The sequence below is a fragment of the Furipterus horrens genome, unplaced genomic scaffold (genome assembly GCF_987537825.1).
Source record: "Furipterus horrens unplaced genomic scaffold, mFurHor1.1.pri manual_scaffold_6, whole genome shotgun sequence".
Classification (NCBI taxonomy): Eukaryota; Metazoa; Chordata; class Mammalia; order Chiroptera; family Furipteridae; genus Furipterus; species Furipterus horrens.
The window spans coordinates 137990701-137999576 of NW_028327176.1; the positions used below are offsets into that span (position 1 = coordinate 137990701).

At 30.8% G+C, this 8876-nt stretch overlaps 1 pseudogene; it reads right to left on the minus strand.

The window, feature by feature from the left end:
- Positions 1-5116: 5116 nt before the first annotated feature.
- LOC150007487 (large ribosomal subunit protein uL6 pseudogene) lies at positions 5117-8642 on the minus strand (annotated as a pseudogene).
- Positions 8643-8876: the final 234 nt, after the last annotated feature.

Genomic DNA, 8876 nt, shown 5'->3' on the forward strand with positions numbered 1-8876 from the left:
TTATCATAGTATCATCTGCCTTCTAAAGAGGGCAACAAGAATTGTGAAATATTTGGCATTTAAATGAAAAAGAATGTAAAGAAATATTGTATCATGACAAGTAGCCTTTTTAGAATAATAATGTGTATAAGTACTTAAAATGTTTAAGAAACTGACTTTTATCAAAACAGAGGAGATTATATGTCAAAGTGTGATAGTAAAATTGTTAATAAAATATAAAATGTCTCATCGTTGCAATGGATAAACAGCTTAAAACTGAAAAAAACAGGAATTAACATGAGGTAAGGCTGACAGTAAAGTAACTGACAATGGGAAATAATTTTTCAGTTTTGACGCAGGCATTTGACCATTGTTCAGATTAATCATATATCATGGTATTGGTTAGCATAAATGGATCTTATACATCCAGTCTGTTAGCTGAGATTTTTTTTTTCTGTCTGTATATGGTCAGTAGCAATTTTTATGAAATATACTGGAAATGTAAAGTGCAATGAGATCTGACATGAACAAACAATGATATTCTGACTCATTGTGACCATGAAATCTACATTAAAAATAGAGAATGATATTATATAATTCTCTATAAAGTACGAAATATCATTCAGTGATCACTCTAACTTAGATCTAACACAACTTTTCTCCATATAAGATTTTACTTCTCTGTAATGAATTTTAAAAAATCAAATATGCCTTTATAGTTTGGTATGTGGTTTTGTACTTTCTAACAAAAAATTAAAATTCTCAAGTAAATTATTAAGTTTAGACTAAAGACTTAGATCCTTTGATCAGCATGGTTACAGAAAACTGATTTGAATAAACTTATGACACAGCAGAGCTTGTTTAACCATCATTTAGAAGAAGTCCGTATGAAGCAGACAGGTCAAAGAAGCTTTTGCAATTTACCACAGCTCATTTAAAATGTCCATGCTGTGAGGAGAAGACAGACATGAAAGTACCAACTTTATCACTCTCACTTATTACATGTTTATTAAATATGATTACATTAAATAAAGGCAGAGAAAATCACATTGACAGGTTGCTTAAAAATTCCAGTGCACAGAAGTTAGGTATATGTACAACATTCATCTAAAGAGTAGCTGAAACATACACACTCCCATTCACACACATAAACACACAATTTAGAGTGGCCCACTCTCTTTATTTTTCTGGGACAATTATAGTTTTTACATTAAAATGTCTACATCTCAGTAAACTCCCTGTTCTTAGGCAATTTGGGGTAGGTAATTACCATAAAACACATACACATGCACACACATTCTTGCATACACACGTACACGCACGTGAAGTCTGATCTTACTTTCCATATAAAACCATAGTTTTGCAAGAGTACTCTACACTTTTGGCCAAGATAGAAACTCAGAAATAAAACAAAGAAAACACAGCAAAATATATTAAATAACAGTTTCCAAGATATTTAATATCAGATAATAAAAGACATTGATTTTTGAGACACAGGAAACAAAACAGTTGCACACAGTGATTACCCAAGCTTATTGCCTTGAGAAAGAGAGCTCCAGGCTCTAGAGAAGCAAGGAGAAACTAAGGAGAGAATCCTTTAAAATATTAGCTTTCCCAAGCTTGAGGTTTCTCAATGGCACAAAATCACTCTGTGCCTAGCGTCCCATGGAGCTCACCTCCACATTATATCTAGGGCTTTGATGGCAAAAGCAGCTGAAGCACCATTGGAGATGTACAGAGAATAAATATTTACATGAAAATATGCTAAACATCATTAGAAAAATACAAATTAAACCTCAGTGAGGTATAACTTACACCTGTTGGAACAAAATTAAAGACTGACTATACAAAGTACTGACAAAGATATAAAGGAACTGAAACTCTCATATTCTGCTAGTAAAATTGTAAAATGATACAACCACTTTGGAACACATACATTTAACATGTGATTCAGTCATTTTATTCTGAGCTGTTTACCCAAGAGAAAAGACATCATATGTCCACATAGAGACATGTACATGATATTCATAGCAGTTTATTTGTAATATCCAGATTGGATAAAGCACATATGCCATCAACACATGAAGGAATAAACAAATTATGGCCTGTTTGTATAATGGATAAATAAAATGGAATGAATTCTTTATTGATACAGAAATTAAAAGAAGCAAATAATTTTTATATGCTATGACATGAATAAATATCAAAATAATTATGATAATTGAAAGAGAGACGATCAAGATAAGCAAATAATATAGGACTTTTATTTTAAATTATAGAATTAGTGACAGAAAGCAGGTAAGTGTTTAGGGATATGAATAGGAAATCAATGAAAGCTTTACCACCTTCAAAACAGGAACCATACAGCCAGATAGCTCTCCCTGTTAAAGATTAAATAACCTTAAAGAAATGACCACCATATTTTGAAAATTTAGAATTTCAGGGATAATAGTCAGTTACCCAGGAAATCAACTTAAAAATATAGCTTTAGAGAAGGTGAGCCTATGGATACCATACACACAGTCAGATTTTTGGAGTCTTTCTTTGAAAAACTAAAATGTCCAGTCATAGTTTGTGATACATTCATGGAAAATATCAAAAAAGGAAAAAAATAACTCAAAAAAGTAAAACAAAACAAGATGGTCTCAGAAAAAAATAGAAAAAAAAAACCCAAAACATATTTACTTTTAGAAACTTCTGGTTGGTATACTGTACTCAGAAAAATGTGAGATTTGCATCCATAAATAAGATTAAGATACTTTAGTTAAGAAAGAAAACAAGATAAATCTGTTGAAACCTATACAGAAACACAAATAAAAGTCACTAACACAAAAGCACAGATGTAATGTAAATGAGATCAAATATTTGATGTCTGAAACAAGAACATAGAATATCCAAATTTCACATGAGAAAGATCACAGACTAAAGGGAAAGGATCTCATTAAATGAATAATGACAATTTTCTTGGTTCTTAAGAATGTAAGTCTCCAAATTCAAAAGGTATACTTCTGGGAAAAAGCATGATAAATTCAAAAACAAAACAAATAAAGGACTTAATGTAGTCCATGTCATGCTGAAATTTTACTGCAAAATGAATAGTAGATTGCTAAATCTGAAGGTCTAAATCCCTATCTTAAGTAATCTTTCATAGGTATTTGTTTCTTGAATCATTTCCTCTGTATATTTTTAAACTAGATTTTTAATTTTAACTTTTCTAAAAACAGCTACATTAAAGTACAATATCCATATCATTTTCAATATTCAGTTTTCAAAATTCAGTGCTTTTAATATTTTTACAGAATGATAAAACTATGTACATTGTCTAAATTTAAAACATTGCCATCAAACAAAAAATATGAGCCTATCGTATAAATTAAATTATAAAATATTTATTTTTTTGTGTTTGACATTTTTTACTTAGCCTAATGTTTTAGAGGTTCACCCATGTTGTAGAATGTAGCAGTACTTTGTACTTTTTTATTTTAAAATAATATTCTGTTGTATGGATGTACAATATTTTCTTTCCCCTTTCATCTTTTAAAAACGATTGTTTTATTTTCACTCTTTTTCTTTTATAAATAATGCTTCAGTGAATATTTATATACAGGTATTTATATCTGTTTGCTTTCATCTCTCTGGGACAAATATATTGATTTGGAAATGCTGGGTAATATGGTAATTTTATTTTTAACATTTTGAGAAACTGCCAAACTATTTTACAAAGTGATTATATAATTTTACATTCCCACAAGAGGAGAAAGGAAAAGAAATTATCATTATACCATATTTTATAATTACCAACATAGTTAACTCTTCCTGCATTCTTTCTTATTCATGTAGATGTAGATTTGAATTACTGTTAGAGGTCACTTCCTTTCATCCTGAAGAACTTCCTTTGCTATTTTTTGCAAGATAGGTCTGCTTACAAAAATTATCAGATTTTGTTCAAGTAGTAATGGACTTTCTCTTCATTTTTGAAGAAGAGTTTTGCAGATAGAGGATTCTTGGATGACAGGTTTTTTTTTGTTTTTGTTTTTTCTTGGAATGCACCATACCAGGTTCTTTTCTAGGCTTCTAGGCTCCCTTTATTTATTTATTTATTTATTTATTTATTTATTTATTTATTTCTGATAAGAGGTCATGAAAAGTAGTTTTTAATCTTTTTGTGGCTTCTTTTTGGTTGATTAGTTGTTTCTTTCTTGTTTGTTCTAAGGAAATATCTTTTTCTTTGGCTTTCGACAATTTAATTACGATGTTTCTGTATATGGATGATTTTTAAAAATCTTGCTTGAAGTTTTTTGAGCTTCATGGGCATATAGATTAATACATGGGGGAAACTTTGGGGAGTTTTCAGCTACTATTTTCTAAAATATTATTTCTTCCCAATTCTTTCTTTTTTCTCTTTTTTGGTACTATACATTGATGCACTTAATGGTGTCCATGTTTCTCTTAGGCTATGTTCAATTGTATTTATTCTCCTTTTTTCAGACTATATGAACTTTATTGATCTATCTTCAAGGTCATTGATCATTTCCTTTGCCAGACACATCTCCTGTGATGTCCTGGGTGAAGTTTTAATTCCAGAATTTCAAATCCAGAATTTCCATTTGTGTTTTTAAAAAATAATTTTTATTTCTTTATTAACATTTTCTATTTGATAAGACTTCCCTTTAATTATCTAAAAATGTATGCTTTGATTCCATGACCACGTAAAAAGATCTTTGTCCCCTAAGTCAAACACCTAAAGCCCTCAAAGACATTTTTTTTTTCAAATTCAGGTTTGTAGGTTTATTACGCCCATAAATATTTCTAATGCTGTATCACTTTGTTTCACATCCAAGCTGCTTTTACACAGAAAGTTACTGATATACAGACAAGTAATTCAGACACACGTGCCTCACAGGTATTCAAATTCATATCTCTGCAAAATTAGATACCTCAGGACATCCTCCCCCACATTCTCCATCCAGTGATGAACAGTCATATAGTGTAGCCTGTCACTGGTACAATAATCTTCTTGTCTGAAATACCCTTGATATTCCTTCAAAAAAGAAGTCATTTCTATGAAATCTTACTAGAAACTTAACTGTTTACTTTCCAACTAGCTAGAGAGGAATTAGCAATTTAAGAAAGAAGCTCCAAGTACACAGCTTTTATTGCATCCTTAAAATTATACAAATGTGAGGAATATCACAAATAAGTGTGAGGAATCATTCAACATCTTGCTGTTTCTATATCTGGACAACTTTGATCTTATTCATCAGCCTCCTGAACTGTTCCTTCTTCAGAAACATAGATTCCATCCAAAAATTTTCTGATATCCTTGTTTTTAACTGTTGTCACTTGCTGAATCAAAGCAACTGAATTTGATACAAGTTCAATGTCATTTCCTTCCAGAATCAACTCATCTTTCTGGGCCTGCGATACTGAACAAGCAACACCTGACCTCATCTGAACCCTGTGGATGTTTTTTTTCCGCACAAGAAATTTCTGATTTCAACAAGAGAACCATTCTCCTGAATAACAACGTTGATGGGGAAGTGAGCATACACAGACAGACCTCATCTTGTAACGGAAGCCCAATGTAACACCCTTGATCATGTTCTGTAAATGACTGCAGATGGTGCGAATGGTGGCCAGTTCCTTTCTATTCCTACACCATTTGTCAACCTGGAGCCTCTTCTTTTTCTTTCCAAGGAGACTGAGTTCAACATTGATATAGTTGAAGTCCCTCCGCAGGGTGCCTCTGGGGCCCTTCACAATAACGGTACGACCCTTCAGAGTGACGTTGACATTTCTGGGATGTCGGCAGTCTGATTGGTGAGAATGATCTTTATCCTTGCAGAGGAAGTGGCAAAGAGCCCTCAAAGACATTTTTATTGCCTGCTTCTTTCCTGCGTATGGGCCATATTTTCCTCTTTTGCTGTATGTCACAGAATATTTTGTTTAAATTGAACATTTTATATACTATAGTGTAGCAACCCTGATTATTATTCCTCACTCCTCAGGGCCTATTATTGTTTTTCTTTTTGTTAATTTGTTTATTCAGTGAATTCGCTTGACTGATTTTGTGAAAGCTTTATGTCCCATTGTGTACAACCTCTGATTCTCAATTTATTTTTCTTATTTTAATTTTTAAACACAGTTGCCTAGTTTTCACCACCAGGTCAGCATAGATTAATGATCAATCACTAATCTTTCAGAGGTGTAGCTAAGCACCTCGAGCCAGTAAGTTTTTCACCCTGTTCGATTGGATTCATGTGTAACTTGGGGACTGATTTCAAATTTCAGTAAGTCTTTTCCACATGCAACCAGGGATTTAGATGTATTGTCTTTATGAGGTCCTGATATAGTGCACTAAATTTTAGAAGACACAATATGTAACTTGAAGATTCTAAATTGATTTTCTTATAGCCACCCATGCCTAAACACAGTTTAGAAAATATTCCCATACTCATGACATTTCTACAACTCATTTTGTACACAAATAATATAGAGGATATTAAAAAATTTAATCTCTTACACAATTTTATGAAGTGAAATTATTACACATTTGTAACATTAATTTTCAAATTGGAAGTCTATGTCAAATTAATCACTCTCAGGAATCAATCCATTAGATATGCATAAATCAATAAAGGTCTCTCAAGTAACCCCAGAACCACTAATCATTCTTCAATTCTATTATTTTGTCATTTGAACACAGTTTTATAAAAATAATAATGTATTGTCTAACATTTTCTGATTACGTTTACCCATTTAAAGCAATTGTTTGAAGATTCTCCTAGGTTCTTATGTGCATCAATTGTTTGATTCTTTTTATTGCTGAGTAGTATTCCATGGTATGAATGTACCATCATTAGTTTAACTATTCACTTCATGAAGAACCCCTGAGTTGTTTCCCATTTATACTATTTTAAGTAAGACTGCTGTAGACATTTATGTACAGGATATTGGGTCAACATAATTTTTCATTTTTCTGGGATAAGTGACCCAGAGCACAATTGCTGGATCTCATGGAGATTATGTGCTTACTTTTATAAGAAACTCCCACAGTGCTTTCCAAAGTGGCTTTATCATTTTCCATTTATGCCATCAATGTTTGAGTGATCCTATATTTCTGCAAAGTAACCAGCATTTAGTGTTGTCACTCTTTTTCTTTATTTTATTAAGTCATTCAGATGGGTGTGTGGTGATAAGTCACTCTAGTTAAATTTTGCTTTTCTCTAAAGATGTTAAACATATTGTCATGTGTTTATTTATTATATATTATCTTTGGGAAATGTTTGTTCATATATTTTTTCCATTTTTTAATTTTTTTTACAATTGTGTTTTGAGAGGCCTATATATATTCCAAATATAACTTTTTTTCTGATTGTTGTTTGAAAACATTTTCTCTCAGAATTTAAGTTTTTAAAATCTTTTATCCTTTTAAGATAATTTTACAGAGCAAAAGTTTTTAATTTTGATGAAGTCCAGTTTTATTTTTCATTTTATAGATTATGATTTTTATACATTCTAAGTACGTTTTGTACTCCAGATCTCAGATATGTTCTAAGTCTGTGACCCAATATAAGTTAATTTCCATGTATTTAATGTAATAGGTTTGGTAGAATTTGCCAGTAAAGTAATCTGATATTTTCAGTTATGTTTGTAGATTTTTAAATTTATGAATTAATTTTTATACTTATAAGTCTAATCAATTCTCTATTTTGTATTATGTAAGTTGTAGTAATATTTTTGAAAAATTGGTCCATTAAATCTAAGTTTTCAAATTAATGTTTGTATAGCTGTCCATATATTTTCTGAGGTCTGCTGGGTCTGTAGTGATATCCCCTATATAATCTTTAATGTTTGTAATTTGTGTCTTTTATTTTATTTTTTGTTAGTATTGCTAGGGTTGTGCCAACATTATTGATCTTTTCAATCTGTGTTCAAAGTATATGTACTTTATTTAAAATAAAATAACTTACATATATTTATACACACATAAATTAATACATGAACTTTTAGAATCTCTTCCTATAATTAGAGGATTGAAAAATAAATTTGAAGTTTGAATATAGATATGCCTACATTCAGCAAGATTCCATTCATTTATAATTTGAGTAAATCTTAACTATCTAGACTGAAATTTACTTTTTGTTATTAATATGAAAATAAAATGTTCCTATCTGAAAGGTTTCACTACCAGTAGACTATCACTGATCTCTCTATTTAAAATTGTTACATTCATATATCCCTTCCTCCTTCCTACTTTCTCCATCGCACTATTTACATGTGTGACCTATTTTATTTTTGTTATCTGCCTCTCCTGACTAGTGTTACCTCCATGAAATAAGATTATGCAAATTAACTGAATAAACCCATAGCAGCAACACTTAACAGATAGTTTCATATGAATGTTTTCTAGGGCAAATTAGGGTAAAAACACCTATATTTGTTTTTTCTTATTTTATTCCATACTGTGTGTCTGCTTTTCCATAATTTCATTTGAAGGGCTCTATATATATAGCACACCTAATGTACTTAAGCTATGAGATAAACAAAATTTGATATGTTGTAATTTAAAGGCACAACTCAATTGAGCTAAAATAAGTTCCATACTACACTTTTGTTTGCCTCTTTTATTAATTTCTCCTCAGTAGCCCACTCACCATCATGATGACATATAAATTTAGATTAAAAAATTTCTCATTCCATGCTATACCCTTTTTATGAACATTAGAACCATATTTTCAATGGCCTCATTAAAACTTCAAATTCATATTCATTTTCTTCAAAACTGAGCTCATAACTTTCCCTCCCAATTACCTCCTTCTCTTATATTTCATCTTATAAAGGTGTCATCCAGTTGCCTATTTCATAAATATGGTAGTCATCCTGGACTATTTTAT